Source organism: Eurosta solidaginis, chromosome X (assembly GCF_040869045.1).
Source record: "Eurosta solidaginis isolate ZX-2024a chromosome X, ASM4086904v1, whole genome shotgun sequence".
In the NCBI taxonomy this organism is placed as follows: domain Eukaryota; kingdom Metazoa; phylum Arthropoda; class Insecta; order Diptera; family Tephritidae; genus Eurosta; species Eurosta solidaginis.
This window is the reverse complement of record NC_090324.1, coordinates 214,192,460-214,210,721: the sequence shown is the minus strand read 5'-3', so window position 1 is coordinate 214,210,721 and position 18,262 is coordinate 214,192,460. Positions and strand designations below refer to the sequence as shown.

At 32.6% G+C, this 18,262-nt stretch overlaps 1 long non-coding RNA gene across 1 annotated transcript; it reads left to right on the top strand.

The window, feature by feature from the left end:
• The first annotated feature begins 1,700 nt into the window (after positions 1-1,700).
• LOC137234246 (uncharacterized) lies at positions 1,701-2,349 on the top strand. Its single transcript, XR_010947743.1, has 2 exons — positions 1,701-1,996; positions 2,073-2,349. It is a non-coding gene; the product is annotated as an uncharacterized lncRNA (long non-coding RNA).
• The last annotated feature ends 15,913 nt before the right edge of the window (positions 2,350-18,262 follow it).

Below are 18,262 nucleotides of genomic sequence, written 5' to 3'. Positions count from 1 at the left end.
GACATATATATATAAGGGCGGGTCGATTTAAAAATCGCTCATTGCTCTGTGAAAATCATATTTTAGGGATCAAAATAAGAAACTTTGCCGAAGGAACCATACCTCTAAAACAAATTCTGATGCCCTCCCCCCCTTTGGATCGAACTTTTGGGTAGGGGCAATTTCAATTCTACCTGCTGTGTCTTGTGGTGGCTTAAAAAAAACAACACAAGCAATTTTACGATCTGCAATTGTGTCACAGTGATACCTTCATTTTTAATACGGTTGAATAAAAAACCCACACACCTATGTTTACGACATGCAAATCCATCACAGTGTGATGCCTTGTTTTTAAAATGGGGTTGTAAAAACGCTAATTTCTAATAATTTTTTTTTAATTTCTTTTCTATTACTACGTTAAATTTATTTTTTCATTTACATATGTTCTGACTATATAAATTTTTAAAGAGAAAAATAAACTCCAAAAAGAAAAAACATAGGCATTTCAAAGTCGGATTTTTCAAAATTTGCCCCTACGACTCAAAGGGGGGGACATCAGAATTCGTTTTAGAGGTATGGTTCCTTCGGCAAAGTTTCTTATTTTGATCCCTAGAATATGATTTTCACAGAGCAATGGGCGATTTTTTTGCCTCCCCACATATCGATCCGGCTTTATTTATATATATTAAATTTTATTTAAATATTAGGCAGGGTTTTTAATATCGAATTGTATTGTCGACGTTTCAAAACATTTATATCGAGTCGACTTTGTATAGCACTGACGCCGTTATATATTGATTGTGAACGGAAACATTTACATTTTTCCAAACTTTCTGTATACTGCCGACATATAAAATTAACAAACTCCTCATAGGCGAAATTCTTAAATTCTTTTATATATTTTGTCAACGATTTAAGTTCACGTTCACGTTTTTTACAATGAAATTTTTTATTCAAATTACATAATAAACTTACATTATCGATCAGTTTATCCATCTTATAACATTACATCGATAGTAAATCGTATCCGAATTATATAATCCCTAACCTGGTTAAACGTACTATTAATACTAACAGGTTGTTCTTCTACTTTTTGTTGTTAAGTGTAGAGTATATTATCTACATGTGTAGATAATATTTTTAGCATTTCAATATTGTTTTCAAGACTCATGATGTAGGTATGTTGTGTATTTGTGTTTTCAGTTGTTGAATTTCGCCTTTTAGTTGTTCTATTTCTTGATTTTTATATACAAGTTGCTGTAATAATTCACAGTTTTCTCGAAGGTGTTGTAATTTAACACAGCAAACGTTGTAATAACAAAATTATTGCATCACAGCAATATCAAGTGACACTGCGAACATTTAACCTGATTGTCTCCCACGGGCAAATGACACCACACGCGCTACCAAAATATGATGACGCTGCTACAACAAATTTTTATATACAAGTTGCTGTAATAATTCACACCTTTCACGAAGGTGCTGTGAGTTAACACAACAAACGTTGCAAAAACAAAATTATTGCATCACAGCAATATCAAGTGACACTGCGAACATTTAACCTGATTGTCTCCCACGGGCAAATGACAACACACGCGCTACTAAAATATGATGACGCTGTTCCAACAATTTTTTATATACAAGTTGCTGTAATAATTCTCACTTTTCTCGAAGGTGCTGTGAGTTAACACAACAAACGTTGCAATAATAAAATTATTGGATTACAGCAATATCAAGTGACAATGCGAACATTTAACCTGATTGTCTCCCACAGGCAAACGACACCACTCGCGCTACCAAAATATGATGACACTGCTACAACAAACCCGCAAAATATTCCCAGCACATGCATACATGTGTATATGTCTTATTATTAATACAATCATATATATTTATAATAAATGGATGGATGATTAGTATAAAAGCAGAAACATTTGGTTTGGATTTTCATTCAACTCTGCGACATCCAACCAAAAATAACATACAATAATAATAACAAATGTTTGATAATAGTTGTGTATGTATATATCATTATTAAATTTGATAAAAATTGGTGGTTTATAGAATATATATATTTTTCATTGGTATCATAGACGAATATGATAAAATGGAGAATTGGTTTCATTCTCTGATGTCTTTTGTGACGGAAAAACGACATAACAATCGAAATCATGAATACAATATAGTACAATCATCTATTTACCAACAGAGGAGCGTATTTATATACATGAACAGCAATTACAACAACCACATCAACATTATAACTGCAAGGAACATCGATGTCGACGTTCTTCTGCGACATCATCGTTATTATTGGATTATAAAAATGAAAATTAATTAAATAAAATTTGATATAAATATATATGGTAACTGGTTATATTATTTAGTTTGAATTTGTGAGATGGATAAGTATCAGCTGAAAAACGGACATATTAAATATAAATTTAAACACATCCTTTTAGATGAAAATCTAGCAAAAAGTATCTCTTGTCCTATAATGAGATATATGCCTTACTAAAATCATGGAATGGCTCAATAAATCAAAGCAAAAAACACTTGCTACTTCGTTCGAATTATCTTTGGTTATTTAGTAGTCGTAATGCAATTAAAAATGGAGAAAATCTCAGTAAACATAAAATATTACCTATAATTACGTTGAGTGAAATAGGTAGGAAATCGTTGACTGCTCTAAAAAATGTCATCCTGTATGACAAATATGCACATTTCATCGAACTTCTGACTCATATGGGAATTTTCAAAATGGTTCAAAAATCTTTCAAAATTGCCAACAAATGTTAAAAATCAACCTTGTCTTGTACATGACATGAATATTATGATGAAAAAAAGAAAATGTATTCAAATAATGTTACATTCCTAACTTTATTGATTCTCCGGACATTCTGCATTGTATGTATACAAATGATGAAGTAGGTGTTTATGCATACTAATTACAAGCGTTGGCATATTATAAAATGACCCATCAAGAAATGGAAAAACGATTAAATACCGTAGACGCAATTCAATATATTCGTTCAATTTGTGAAATTGTTTTGGGAAGTAATCGTAAAATAATCTCATACCTTCAGGGTAAGGAGAGTGCCGTGCGCACCGCTGTACCAAATCGTGTATTGTCATACAGGGCTCAAATAAGCTTGGCACAAATCGGAATACCATATTGGTGGGCAAAATATGTAAACTTCCAAAGTCATAGTATGGAAAAACTGAAAATATGGGACACACAAACTCTATATGAAAGTTTACCCCAATAGTATATATATAAATTACATGGCCAACGTATAATTGCCAATCGAGATCCGATTATTCATATTCTAGCATTTTGTGTCTTTGATGAAGTTTACTTTCATTCGGATTCGAGATGTAAAATTGGAGCAGATTCGCTCAAGAAAACCGCATCCGATTTTGATGGGGACACATGGATATTTTATTTTACAGAAGATTTACGTATCATGTATGAAATTGATTATAATTCATCTGCAATTCCACATTGAAGACTGTACAACTTTTTACGTAATCGTTTCATATACAAATGGTTTACAAATATACGCAACTGTACAACACTGGAATTTATCGCCACAAAAAGGTCTACACACAATGAGTTCAATTTGAGTCAATTATATAACATGATTGAACCAACCGATACAATTTTTGCCGGTGTATCTACGACTAATACACTATTGTTAGAGTGTTTTAGAAATTATGATATTCACAGAATTTTAAATACAAAACTATATTTTCTTTTCTTATGGAAGAACAAATTTAACACAGGCGATGACAATATATCTTCAATACCGTATAATGGTTACTTAAACTGATTACGAGACGGTAGTAAACCATACAGATATTTGCGCATGCACACAAAACAAAGCCACCACCCAAGCGTATCGACATTACCGGCTATTATTAGTGATTTTCGGAAACACTTTATTAATTCACAATACGGCTATGACTTGTGTATCGATATTCAAAGCCTTGTTGTACGACACAATTTTAACAATAGGTCAATTAGCGTGTTAGATATAAAAGCGCTTTGTACTCAGCTGGAAATATTTGTACATCATTATAAAATAAAAAATATAATTAGTGAGAAATTGGTATTATCTAATGAGACTGTATTGACTTTAAACGATGTGTTGTCAACAGAACCGATACATTCAAAAATATAAAAACCCCATAAAATTGTAAACAAAACTTGTATATTTGTTGTTAACTCGTCTTTTTTCTCCATATATGACAATGTCGACTGTAAGCTATTTAAAGGGTTTCTAAAAAATTGTTTTGTTGTTGTATGGATAAATAATAAAAACATCGACAGAATGCAAGTGCAAAACTTTTGAAAAACACTAAAGTGCACATACAACATTTCAATAGACTATATGCTTTTCGGCCTGGACAGAAATACAAAAGTATATCGCTTCTTAGAAGAAACCTGCCGGCCACGAATCTACCGTTCATTCTGATAGATAATTTGGATGGTATTTACAATGCTGACAATGCGCAATATAGTTCATTTTGCGACTATGACTTTTACATTAATCTGTCTGAATTTCTGGCCGAAAAAATATTTTTTGACATGAGTACAATAATTTGTAAAATAAGAAAATGTATCCACCTGTTTGGGAATTTAGTAGTCAAAAAAAGATCAAAACGACAATCATCAAAACCAACAATTGAAGAATACGAAAGTTATGGCGAAGATAAGACTATATTTTCATCCAATAATATACATTATAAGTGTTAAAACGATGTCGATATAGACGACTAGAAAAAATTAGAGTAAGGATTTAAATAATGGATGTAATTAATAACCATTACGTGGAAGAAGTTATTAATATACAAAATGCAGACAATATTTTAACTATAGAAAAATCAATTAAAAATCTAACGCAAATACGTAATATAATATTATAAAAACATCCTGAACTTACAGAGTCAATTTAAGATATTGATTACCATCTAGCATGTGCAGCATTTCGTATAAACGACATAGAATTGTTTGAACAAACTACTCAAACCCATTACTATGATGACACTCGATTTAAATATTTATAGATATCAATCATTTCGCGAAGTGGAGACAAACAATGTATGTAATAATATTGTAAAATCAAACGTTACTCATTTAGAAAAAATATTTGTACGTTAACTCAGTGTAATTATACTACTAACTTTTGTTTGTTTATCTTTAAGGGAAGAACAAGACGGTCGTTTTGATACGTGCTCCGTGTTTTTATTAAAAAAAAAAAAAGTAAACAACATACAAAAGCACTAAAAAAACGTACAACATCTAACAACAGGTGCGGGAAGCTGTATTCAAGTGGACAAATCTAAAAACATAGTTTGGAAGAGTGGAGTATTTAGGTGGTTAGTAATTTGCAAAAGCTATCTGCTGTGCTGCCATTACCGCAGCCGGCGCACTTCAAACATCGCCAAGCACACTTTCACACAAACGCCTGCTGATACGCTGAGTACGGGTGAGAACATCAACAACTTGTCAAGCCGCTTTGTTGCTATACTGTCGCTACTAATCGTGCTCTTTATTTTGTGTTTTTGACTTTTCTTTCCTATCATTAACTTAGCGCGAAAAATTAGCGCCCGATAAGCACTGAAATTGTTCAAAAAGGTGAATGATAGAAAGGGCAAGTGGAAGACATAAAGGAGTGAAAAGTGTCAGCCAAAAACAGGGATGCCATCACGGTAGAAAAATATATATTTATACATATCTTTCAGTTTATTTTTTGAAACCAGTCTTGCGAATATTTAAAGTTATGTATCACAAAGTTGCCATGTAAAGTTGCTTATCTTTTACATTTTCTTATAAAGATATACGTTTACAATGCCAGCAGAGTGCAAAGAATGTACTGCGAAACTGCTTCAGTTAGATGAAATAGTAGCATGCTCTGGTGGGTGTGGCTATATTTTCTGCTTGAAATGCAGTAATATTAAAAGAAATGAAAAAAAGATAATAGAAGGTAATATGAACATAAAATGGTTCTGTAAAGTATGTGCATTATCGGATACCAATACAAAATTTGTGGAAATCAAACATTTGATTAATGAATGTGAAGAAACAAAAATGAAAGCCGTTGATATTAAACAGATAGTCGAGCAGATATTTTGTAATAAATTCTCCCAGATTAAAAGTAGCATTATTGCGGACTTCAACTCCCTTTTAGAGCATAACATAGAAGTAAAATTGATTGCAATGAAGAATGAGATAGTAAAAGATTTATCTAATGAATTAAAAACGAGCACTGAATTGCTTAAAGATTTACGCCTAGCAAATAATCAGCCAGAAAAACTATCTTATGCTCAGGTCGCTTCAGTAAATGAGAATAAAATTGTCATTAAACCGAAAAAGAAGGGCAAAAAGCTAAGGAAACCAAGGAAGCTCTAAAAAAAGTTGTCGAACCTACCGAAAGCCTTGCTAAAAATGTTAAAGAAGTAAATAGTGGTGACATTATTGTAGATTGTAAAAATAAAGACGCCTGTGAAAAAGTCCAGCTAAAGGTAAGAGAAGGTATTGGAAACGATTCAAGGTTCGATTCGAGCTCAAGGCCAGAACAATAATTTTTTTCTAATGATAATTCTTGTTATTTTTAAATTTTTCTAAATTTGACAAATTGTATTTTGTTTTTGGAATAGTAAGTAGAAATACTTTTTTCTTTGTCTTAAAAAATTTCTACTTACTATTCCAAAAACAAAATAAAATTTTTCAAATTTAGAAAAATTAAAAAATAACAATAATTATCATTAGAAAAAAATTATTGTTCTGGCCTTGAGCTCGAATCGAACCTTGAATCATTTATCAATAGGCCGATAAAAACAAAAACAATTGGTATTGGAAACGGTTACGAAGCAGAGAAAACCAAAAATAAGGATGAAATAAAAAAGAAAATAAAAATTGTTGGTTTAACTGAAAAAGTTAGCAATGAGCGTTTGGTAGAATGCTTAACTAAGCAAAATGACTCATGTAACGGAAAGGATTTTAAAGTGTTAAAACTGTATGAAAATACCAATCGTAGAGAATTAAGCTACATTGCGTTAGTGGAAACAGATGCAGTAACATTCGATAATGTGTTGCAACAAAAGAAACTATATATAGAGTGGGATACTTGCGTTGCTTACGAGCATATAAGTGTTTTGAGGTGTTTTAAATGTCTGGGATATAAGCAAAAAGCAACTGAGTGCACGAATAAAGTAGATTGCAGTAAATGTGCTGGACCCCATGATAGCAAAGAGTGAACATCTAACATTTTTAAATGTGTCAACTGTAGCGAACTTGTTCAAAAAAAAGTTATTGACGTAGATGTTAGCCATTACGCTTTCAGCAAAGATTGTCCTGCGTATAAAAAATATTCGCAGCCAAGAAATAAGGCACGAGTTTAGCAACGAATACCAGAGGAGCTAAGTTGTATATATTTAAATATTAGCAGTATCGTCGCCAATAAAGCTAGATCGGGTGATAGATGTACACAAACCACATTTAATATTTTGTTCGGAGACTTGTTCGACTGAAGAAATAACAAATCAAGAGCTACAGATACAAACACATAAACTTGTACGGTGAGATTCCCACAGCAGGCACACAGGCGGTGTGCTAATATATATAAATGAAACAATTGAATACTCAATAAGTTACAACAGAACATTAAACAAGAACATCTGGTGTATCATACTAAAAGTTAAAAATATTTTCCCCCAATACCAAATAGCTCTGATATATCACTCACCGAGCCGGAGTGATGCAGAATTTATAACGTACTTATACGACATTTTAAATAATAACTGCGTAACACAGGATAATATTATCTTTGTGGGCGATTTCAATATAAACCTTTACAAGAGCACATCTATATAGTAAACAGTAAGTTGACTTATTTCGATCCTTTGTTATGGAGCAAAAAATTGATTTTTATACACGAAAGGCCGATAAGATAGATACATTGATCGACTTGTTATTTACAGATAGTAGCTCTATATCATGTTTAAAATTAGAAGAGTTTCAGATTTCAGATCATGAAACGATTAAATTCAAAATCAAATTACATAAACTATTTCAGATGAGAACGAAGAGAACAATAATTTCCTGGGAAAATTATACAAGCGACAGCCTTGTTAATGAATTACGACAGCTTAACTACACTGACTTTGAAAATCTGAGTATCGAAAATAAGGCAACATTCCTATAAATCAAATTACATAAACTATTTCAGATGAGAACGAAGAGAACAATAATTTCCTGGGAAAATTATACAAGCGACAGCCTTGTTAATGAATTACGACAGCTTAACTACACTGACTTTGAAAATCTGAGTATCGAAAATAAGGCAACATTCCTATATAATATGCTATCAAGTGCAGTGACCACCCTGACATACTATAAAGAAGGCAGTGTCAAACTTATGAGCAAGTGGTATGATTTTGAGCTGGGTAACTTAAATAAACGTAAGCTAAATCTTTACAAGATCAGCCTATCAACGGGAGAATGGAGTGAATATTACAGTGCGAAACGCCAATATAAACGGCTAATTAAGATAAAAAAGCCAAGTACATGGAAAACAAAATCAACCATAGTGTTGGTGATAGTAAGGTCATGTGGAAAAACTTGAAAAATTCCATAAGCATGACTAAAGAAAACAATGGTATTAAAAAATTTAAATAAACGACCAACTCCACACAGAGGCAAATGAAATAGCGCAGTCTTTGAATAACTATTTCATTGATAGTATATTGGAGATTAGCATGCATATTCCTACTTCTTTTAGTAATAAAGTTACTATATATGAGCAAAATGGACCTAATGTTTTAAAGTTTCAGAAAGCGTCCACTTCAGAAATAGTTGATATAGTAAGTAAGTTTAAAAATAAAATTGGAGGGAAGAAGGAGGGAAGGAGTCGTTAAAGACTCCATAACGTATACAGGTTTTTTCTATTCTCAACTTGTTAATGAGAGCATAGGTAAAGGTCTCGTTCCTAGTTTATGGTAATCTTCTATATTTGTTCCATTAGAAAAAGTTAAAAATACCATCAAAACTGAGGAGATAAGACCTATTAACACGTTACAATATGATGAAAAAATTTTGGAAACAGTGGTAAAAATCAGGTGGTAAAATATTTAGAAGATAATGTAATTATTATACCTCAACAATCTGGTTTTCGAAAGAAACATTCCTATGAAAGTGGTTTGAATTTGGTTGTAGCTAACTAGAAAGAAGACTCAAGCAGGAAAAAACACATATTAGCTGTGTTTTTGGATTTAAAACGTGCATTCGAGGCGATCGACCAAAACTTAATACTGAAAAACTTAAGCGTTTCTGGTATAGAACTAAAAGGGTTTCAAGACTTCCTAATTAACAGATATCAAAGAACAGTGATTGGAACGTCCGTATCGGATAAAAGGGAGGTACCTGTTGGTCTATCTCATGGGTCTGTGCTGGCACCCATATTGTTCAATATGATGAATTTCATATCAAAGGCTGAGAAAAACGTACATTTTGAACCCGACCCCCTCAGAATTTGATGAAATTTTGCATGGGGTTACATCTTACCCACCCAATCACAACCTCATTTTTAGAAATTGCATTTTCGAAAAATTGTGGGCGTGGCAAATTTGTGGGTAAAGCCATTCTGTAGTAATCACACTTTAAAGTACCTATTATCGTCATTTTTCTAATATTTTCGGATATTTCGATACCTTGCCACGCCCACAATTTTTCGAAAATGCAATTTCTAAAAATTAGGTTGTGATTTTTCAGCCTTTGATATGAAATTCATCATATTGAACAATATGGGTGCCAGCACAGACCCATGAGGTAGACCAAGAGGTACCTCCCTTTTATCCGATACGGACGTTCCAATCACTGTTCTTTGATATCTGTTAATTAGGAAGCCTTGAAACCCTTTTAGTTCTATACCAGAAACGCTTAAGCTTTTTCAGCATTAAGTTTTGGTCGATCGCCTCAAATGCACGTTTTAAATCCAAAAACACAGCTAATATGTGTTTTTTCCTGCTTAAGTCTTCTTTCTAAATAGCTACAACCAAATTCAAACCACTTTCATAGGAATGTTTCTTTCGAAAACCAGATTGTTGAGGTATAATAATTACATTATCTTCTAAATATTTTACCACCTGATTTTTACCACTGTTTCCAAAATTTTTTCATCATATTGTAACGTGTTAATAGGTCTTATCTCCTCAGTTTTGATGGTATTTTTAACTTTTTCTAATGGAACAAATATAGAAGATTACCATAAACTAGGAACGAGACCTTTACCTATGCTCTCATTAACAAGTTGAGAATAGAAAAAACCTGTATACGTTATGGAGTCTTTAACGACTCCTTCCCTCCTTCTTCCCTCCAATTTTATTTTTAAACTTACTATATCAACTATTTCTGAAGTGGACGCTTTTTGAAACTTTAAAACATTAGGGCCATTTTGCTCATATATAGTAACTTTATTACTAAAAGAAGTAGGAATATGCATGCTAATCTCCAATATACTATCAATGAAATAGTTATTCAAAGACTGCGCTATTTCATTTGCCTCTGTGTGGAGTTGGTCGTTTATTTAAAATTTTTAATACCATTGTTTTCTTTAGTCATGCTTATGGAATTTTTCAAGTTTTTCCACATGACCTTAACACTATGGTTCATTTTGTTTTCCATGTACTTGGCTTTTTTATCTTAATTAGCCGTTTATATTGGCGTTTCGCACTGTAATATTCACTCCATTCTCCCGATGATAGGCTGATCTTGTAAAGATTTAGCTTACGTTTATTTAAGTTACCCAGCTCAAAATCATACCACTTGTTCATAAGTTTGACACTGACTTCTTTATAGTATGTCAGGCTGGTCACTGCACTTGATAGCATATTATATAGGAATGTTGCCTTATTTTCGATACTCAGATTTTCAAAGTCAGTGTAGTTAAGCTGTCGTAATTCATTAACAAGGCTGTCGCTTGTATAATTTTCCCAGGAAATTATTGTTCTCTTCGTTCTCATCTGAAATAGTTTATGTAATTTGATTTATATAGGAATGTTGCCTTATTTTCGATACTCAGATTTTCAAAGTCAGTGTAGTTAAGCTGTCGTAATTCATTAACAAGGCTGTCGCTTGTATAATTTTCCCAGGAAATTATTGTTCTCTTCGTTCTCATCTGAAATATTTTATGTAATTTGATTTTGAATTTAATCGTTTCATGATCTGAAATCTGAAACTCTTCTAATTTTAAACATGATATAGAGCTACTATCTGTAAATAACAAGTCGATCAATGTATCTGTCTTATCGGCCTTTCGTGTATAAAAATCAATTTTTTGCTCCATAGCAAAGGATCGAAATAAGTCAACTTACTGTTTACTATAAGATGTGCTCTTGTAAAGGTTTATATTGAAATCGCCCACAAAGATAATATTACCCTGTGTTACGCAGTTATTATTTAAAATGTCGTATAAGTACGTTATAAATTCTGCATCACTCCGGCTCGGTGAGTGATATATCAGAGCTATTTGGTATTGGGGGAACATATTTTTAACTTTTAGTATGATACACCAGATGTTCTTGTTTAATGTTCTGTTGTAACTTATTGAGTATTCAATTGTTTCATTTATATATATTAGCACACCGCCTGTGTGCCTGCTGTGGGAATCTCACCGTAAAAGTTTATGTGTTTGTATCTGTAGCTCTTGATTTGTTATTTCTTCAGTCGAACAAGTCTCCGAACAAAATATTAAATGTGGTTTGTGTACATCTATCACCCGATCTAGATTTATTGGCGACGATACTGCTAATATTTAAATATATACAACTTAGCTCCTCTGGTATTCGTTGTAAACTCGTGCCTTATTTCTTGGCTGCGAATATTTTTTATACGCAGGACAATCTTTGCTGAAAGCGTAATGGCTAACATCGACGTCAATAACTTTTTTTGAACAAGTTCGCTATAGTTGACACATTTAAAAATGTTAGATGTGCACTCTTTGCTATCATGGGGTCCAGCACATTTGCTGCAATCTACTTTATTCGTGCACTCAGTTGCTTTGTGCTTATATCCCAGACATTTAAAACACCTCAAAACACTTATATGCTCGTAAGCAACGCAAGTATCCCACTCTATATATAGTTTCTTTTGTTGCAACACATTATCGAATGTTACTGCATCTGTTTCCACTAACGCAATGTAGCTTAATATTCTACGATTGGTATTTTCATACGTTACATGAGTCATTTTGCTTAGTTAAGCATTCTACCAAACGCTCATTGCTAACTTTTTCAGTTAAACCAACAATTTTTATTTTCTATATTGGTTTCCGATCGGTTTGATTGATTTTCATATATTTTTGTTAAGCTTTTCCGATCTATTCTGAACTAGTGCAAATAAAACAATTTATTTCACCTTACAGCTCGACGTTTCGCCAAATTTTCTTGGCTTCTTCTGGAGCAATTCTGTATTTATTAACAATAACAAGTAAGAACGGGACTGTCTTCGGCTGTGCCGAAGACTTCATACCTTTCATGAATGGGGCTGAACAATAATCTTATCCCGTTCGTAATCTCCGAATAATCGGATGTATAAGATAAGAAATATATAGTGAACAGATCTGCATACCTTAACGATTTTTAAGATAAATATAAAATAAAAAACAGGTAGGCACTTTGTGTGAGGATGCAAAGTTTCTGGTTTTTTGTGGTCTGCGTGTAAAAACTATGACTGCGAATCACGTATTTCAACAATATATGACGTAAACGTAACTATTTGGTGAAATTTGATGAATTTTGAAGCTTCTAGCCGTAAAAAGGGGGCAAAAATTGAGTTTATATGGGGTATATAATATATATACCACCGATCTCTATGATTTTTTTCAGACAACAATATATGTTATACACGTAAGCATTTGGTGAAATTTGAACCTTCTAGCTGTTAAAATGGGGTAGATATTACGAAAAGTTTCTTATCTGAACAATCGGTTGTATGAGATATATACTATATATACAACCGATCTCTATGATCTTTTCAGACAACAATATATGCTATATACGTAAGCAATTGGTGAAATTTGAAGCTTATAGCTGTTAAAATGGGGTAGAAATTGCGAAAAGTTTCTTATCTGAACAATCGGTTGTATGAGATATATACTATATATACAGCCGATCTCTATGATTTTTTCAGACAACAATATATGCTATATACGTAAGTATTCGGTGAAATTTGAAGCTTCTAGCTGTTAAAATGGGGCTAAAATTTGCGAAAATATATATATATATATACTATATATATCACCATATATATACTATATATACCACCGATCTTTATGATTTTTTCAGACAACAATATATGCTATATACCTAAGCATTCGTTGAAATTTGAAGCCTCTAGCTCTTAAAATGGGGCAGTAATTACGAAAAGTTCCTTATCTGAACAATCGGTTGTGGGGGATATATACTATATATACGATCGATCTCATCAATTTTTTCAGGCAACAATATGTGCAATATACGAAAGTATATGGTGAAGTTTGAAGCTTCAATCTGTTAAATTGGGTAAGATATTACAAAAATCCTCCTTTTCTGAAAAATCGGTTGTATGGAGGATATATGCTATAGTGGTCCGATCCGGTCGGTTCCAACAAATGTCTAATCGGACACCCAAATACACCCGCCCACCAAATTTTATCAAGATATCTCCAAAATTGAGGGACTAGTTTGCATACAAACAGACAGACGGACAGACGGACATGGCTAAATCAACTCAGCTCTTCAACCTGATTATTTCGGTATACTTAATGGTGGGTCTATCTATTTTCCTTTAAGGACTTACAATTTTCGGTTTCATGACGAAATTAATATACCATTTCATTTTCATGAAACGTATAAAAATGGGTAGGTAATCTGTGTGAGGATGCAAAGCTTCACGTTTTTTGTGGTCTGCATGTAAAAACTATGACTACGAATCACGTATTTCAAAAATATATGACGTAAACGTAACTATTTGATGAAATTTGATGAATTTTGAAGCTTCTAGCCGTAAAAAAGGGGCAAAAATGACAGTTTATATGAAGTATATAATATATATACCACCGGTATCTATGATTTTCTCAGACAACAAAATATGCTATACACGTAAGTATTTAGTGAAATTTGAACATATCTAAACAATTTTTAAGATAAATATAAAATAAAAAATAGGTAGGTAATCTGTGTGAGGATGCAAAGCTTCACATTTTTTGTGGTCTGCATGTAAAAACTATGACTACGAATCACGTATTTCAAAAATATATGACGTAAACGTAACTATTTGATGACATTTGATGAATTTTGAAGCTTCTAGCCGTAAAAAAAGGGCAAAAATGAGAGTTTGTATGAAGTATATAATATACATACCACCGATCTCTATGATTTTTTCAGACAACAATATATGCTATATACGTAAGCATGTTGTGAAATTTGAAGCTTCTAGCTGTTAAAACGGGGCAGAAATTGCGCAAAGTTTCTTATCTGAACAATCGGTTGTATGAGATATATACTATATATACAACCGATCTCTATGATTTTTTCAGACAACAATATATGCTATATACTGAAGCATTTGGTGAAATTTGAAGCTTCTAGCTGTTAAAATGGGGTAGAAATTGCGAAAAGCTTCTTATCTGAACAATCGGTTGTATGAGATATATACTATATATACAACCGATCTCTATGATCTTTTCAGACAACAATATATGCTATATACGTAGGAAATTGGTGAAATTTGAAGCTTATAGCTGTTAAAATGGGGTAGAAATTGCGAAAAGTTTCTTATCTGAACAATCGGTTGTATGAGATATATACTATATATACAACCGATCTGTATGATTTTTTCAGACAACAATATATGCTATATACGTAAGTATTCGTGAAATTTGAAGCTTCTAGCTGTTAAAATGGGGCTGTGCAATATACGAAATTGTGGGCGTGGCAAATTTGTGGGTAAAGCCATTCTGTAGTAATCACACTTTAAAGTACCTATTATCGTCATTTTTCTAATATTTTCGGATATTTCGATACCTTGCCACGCCCACAATTTTTCGAAAATGCAATTTCTAAAAATTAGGTTGTGATTTTTCAGCCTTTGATATGAAATTCATCATATTGAACAATATGGGTGCCAGCACAGACCCATGAGTTAGACCAAGAGGTACCTCCCTTTTATCCGATACGGACGTTCCAATCACTGTTCTTTGATATCTGTTAATTAGGAAGCCTTGAAACCCTTTTAGTTCTATACCAGAAACGCTTAAGCTTTTTCAGCATTAAGTTTTGGTCGATCGCCTCGAATGCACGTTTTAAATCCAAAAACACAGCTAATATGTGTTTTTTCCTGCTTAAGTCTTCTTTCTAAATAGCTACAACCAAATTCAAACCACTTTCATAGGAATGTTTCTTTCGAAAACCAGATTGTTGAGGTATAATAATTACATTATCTTCTAAATATTTTACCACCTGATTTTTACCACTGTTTCCAAAATTTTTTCATCATATTGTAACGTGTTAATAGGTCTTATCTCCTCAGTTTTGATGGTATTTTTAACTTTTTCTAATGGAACAAATATAGAAGATTACCATAAACTAGGAACGAGACCTTTACCTATGCTCTCATTAACAAGTTGAGAATAGAAAAAACCTGTATACGTTATGGAGTCTTTAACGACTCCTTCCCTCCTTCTTCCCTCCAATTTTATTTTTAAACTTACTATATCAACTATTTCTGAAGTGGACGCTTTTTGAAACTTTAAAACATTAGGGCCATTTTGCTCATATATAGTAACTTTATTACTAAAAGAAGTAGGAATATGCATGCTAATCTCCAATATACTATCAATGAAATAGTTATTCAAAGACTGCGCTATTTCATTTGCCTCTGTGTGGAGTTGGTCGTTTATTTAAATTTTTTAATACCATTGTTTTCTTTAGTCATGCTTATGGAATTTTTCAAGTTTTTCCACATGACCTTAACACTATGGTTCATTTTGTTTTCCATGTACTTGGCTTTTTTATCTTAATTAGCCGTTTATATTGGCGTTTCGCACTGTAATATTCACTCCATTCTCCCGATGATAGGCTGATCTTGTAAAGATTTAGCTTACGTTTATTTAAGTTACCCAGCTCAAAATCATACCACTTGTTCATAAGTTTGACACTGACTTCTTTATAGTATGTCAGGCTGGTCACTGCACTTGATAGCATATTATATAGGAATGTTGCCTTATTTTCGATACTCAGATTTTCAAAGTCAGTGTAGTTAAGCTGTCGTAATTCATTAACAAGGCTGTCGCTTGTATAATTTTCCCAGGCAATTATTGTTCTCTTCGTTCTCATCTGAAATAGTTTATGTAATTTGATTTATATAGGAATGTTGCCTTATTTTCGTTACTCAGATTTTCAAAGTCAGTGTAGTTAAGCTGTCGTAATTCATTAACAAGGCTGTCGCTTGTATAATTTTCCCAGGAAATTATTGTTCTCTTCGTTCTCATCTGAAATATTTTATGTAATTTGATTTTGAATTTAATCGTTTCATGATCTGAAATCTGAAACTCTTCTAATTTTAAACATGATATAGAGCTACTATCTGTAAATAACAATTCGATCAATGTATCTGTCTTATCGGCCTTTCGTGTATAAAAATCAATTTTTTGCTCCATAGCAAAGGATCGAAATAAGTCAACTTACTGTTTACTATAAGATGTGCTCTTGTAAAGGTTTATATTGAAATCGCCCACAAAGATAATATTATCCTGTGTTACGCAGTTATTATTTAAAATGTCGTATAAGTACGTTATAAATTCTGCATCACTCTGGCTCGGTGAGTGATATATCAGAGCTATTTGGTATTGGGGGAAAATATTTTTAACTTTTAGTATGATACACCAGATGTTCTTGTTTAATGTTCTGTTGTAACTTATTGAGTATTCAATTGTTTCATTTATATATATTAGCACACCGCCTGTGTGCCTGCTGTGGGAATCTCACCGTAAAAGTTTATGTGTTTGTATCTGTAGCTCTTGATTTGTTATTTCTTCAGTCGAACAAGTCTCCGAACAAAATATTAAATGTGGTTTGTGTACATCTATCACCCGATCTAGCTTTATTGGCGACGATACTGCTAATATTTAAATATATACAACTTAGCTCCTCTGGTATTCGTTGTAAACTCGTGCCTTATTTCTTGGCTGCGAATATTTTTTATACGCAGGACAATCTTTGCTGAAAGCGTAATGGCTAACATCGACGTCAATAACTTTTTTTTGAACAAGTTCGCTATAGTTGACACATTTAAAAATGTTAGATGTGCACTCTTTGCTATCATGGGGTCCAGCACATTTGCTGCAATCTACTTTATTCGTGCACTCAGTTGCTTTGTGCTTATATCCCAGACATTTAAAACACCTCAAAACACTTATATGCTCGTAAGCAACGCAAGTATCCCACTCTATATATAGTTTCTTTTGTTGCAACACATTATCGAATGTTACTGCATCTGTTTCCACTAACGCAATGTAGCTTAATATTCTACGATTGGTATTTTCATACATTGCATGAGTCATTTTGCTTAGTTAAGCATTCTACCAAACGCTCATTGCTAACTTTTTCAGTTAAACCAACAATTTTTATTTTCTATATTGGTTTCCGATCGGTTTGATTGATTTTCATATATTTTTGTTAAGCTTTTCCGATCTATTCTGAACTAGTGCAAATAAAACAATTTATTTCACCTTACAGCTCGACGTTTCGCCAAATTTCCTTGGCTTCTTCTGGAGCAATTCTGTATTTATTAACAATAACAAGTAAGAACGGGACTGTCTTCGGCTGTGCCGAAGACTTCATACCTTTCATGAATGGGGCTGAACAATAATCTTATCCCGTTCGTAATCTCCGAATAATCGGATGTATAAGATAAGAAATATATAGTGAACAGATCTGCATACCTTAACGATTTTTAAGATAAATATAAAATAAAAAACAGGTAGGCACTTTGTGTGAGGATGCAAAGTTTCTGGTTTTTTGTGGTCTGCGTGTAAAAACTATGACTGCGAATCACGTATTTCAACAATATATGACGTAAACGTAACTATTTGGTGAAATTTGATGAATTTTGAAGCTTCTAGCCGTAAAAAGGGGGCAAAAATTGAGTTTATATGGGGTATATAATATATATACCACCGATCTCTATGATTTTTTCAGACAACAATATATGTTATACACGTAAGCATTTGGTGAAATTTGA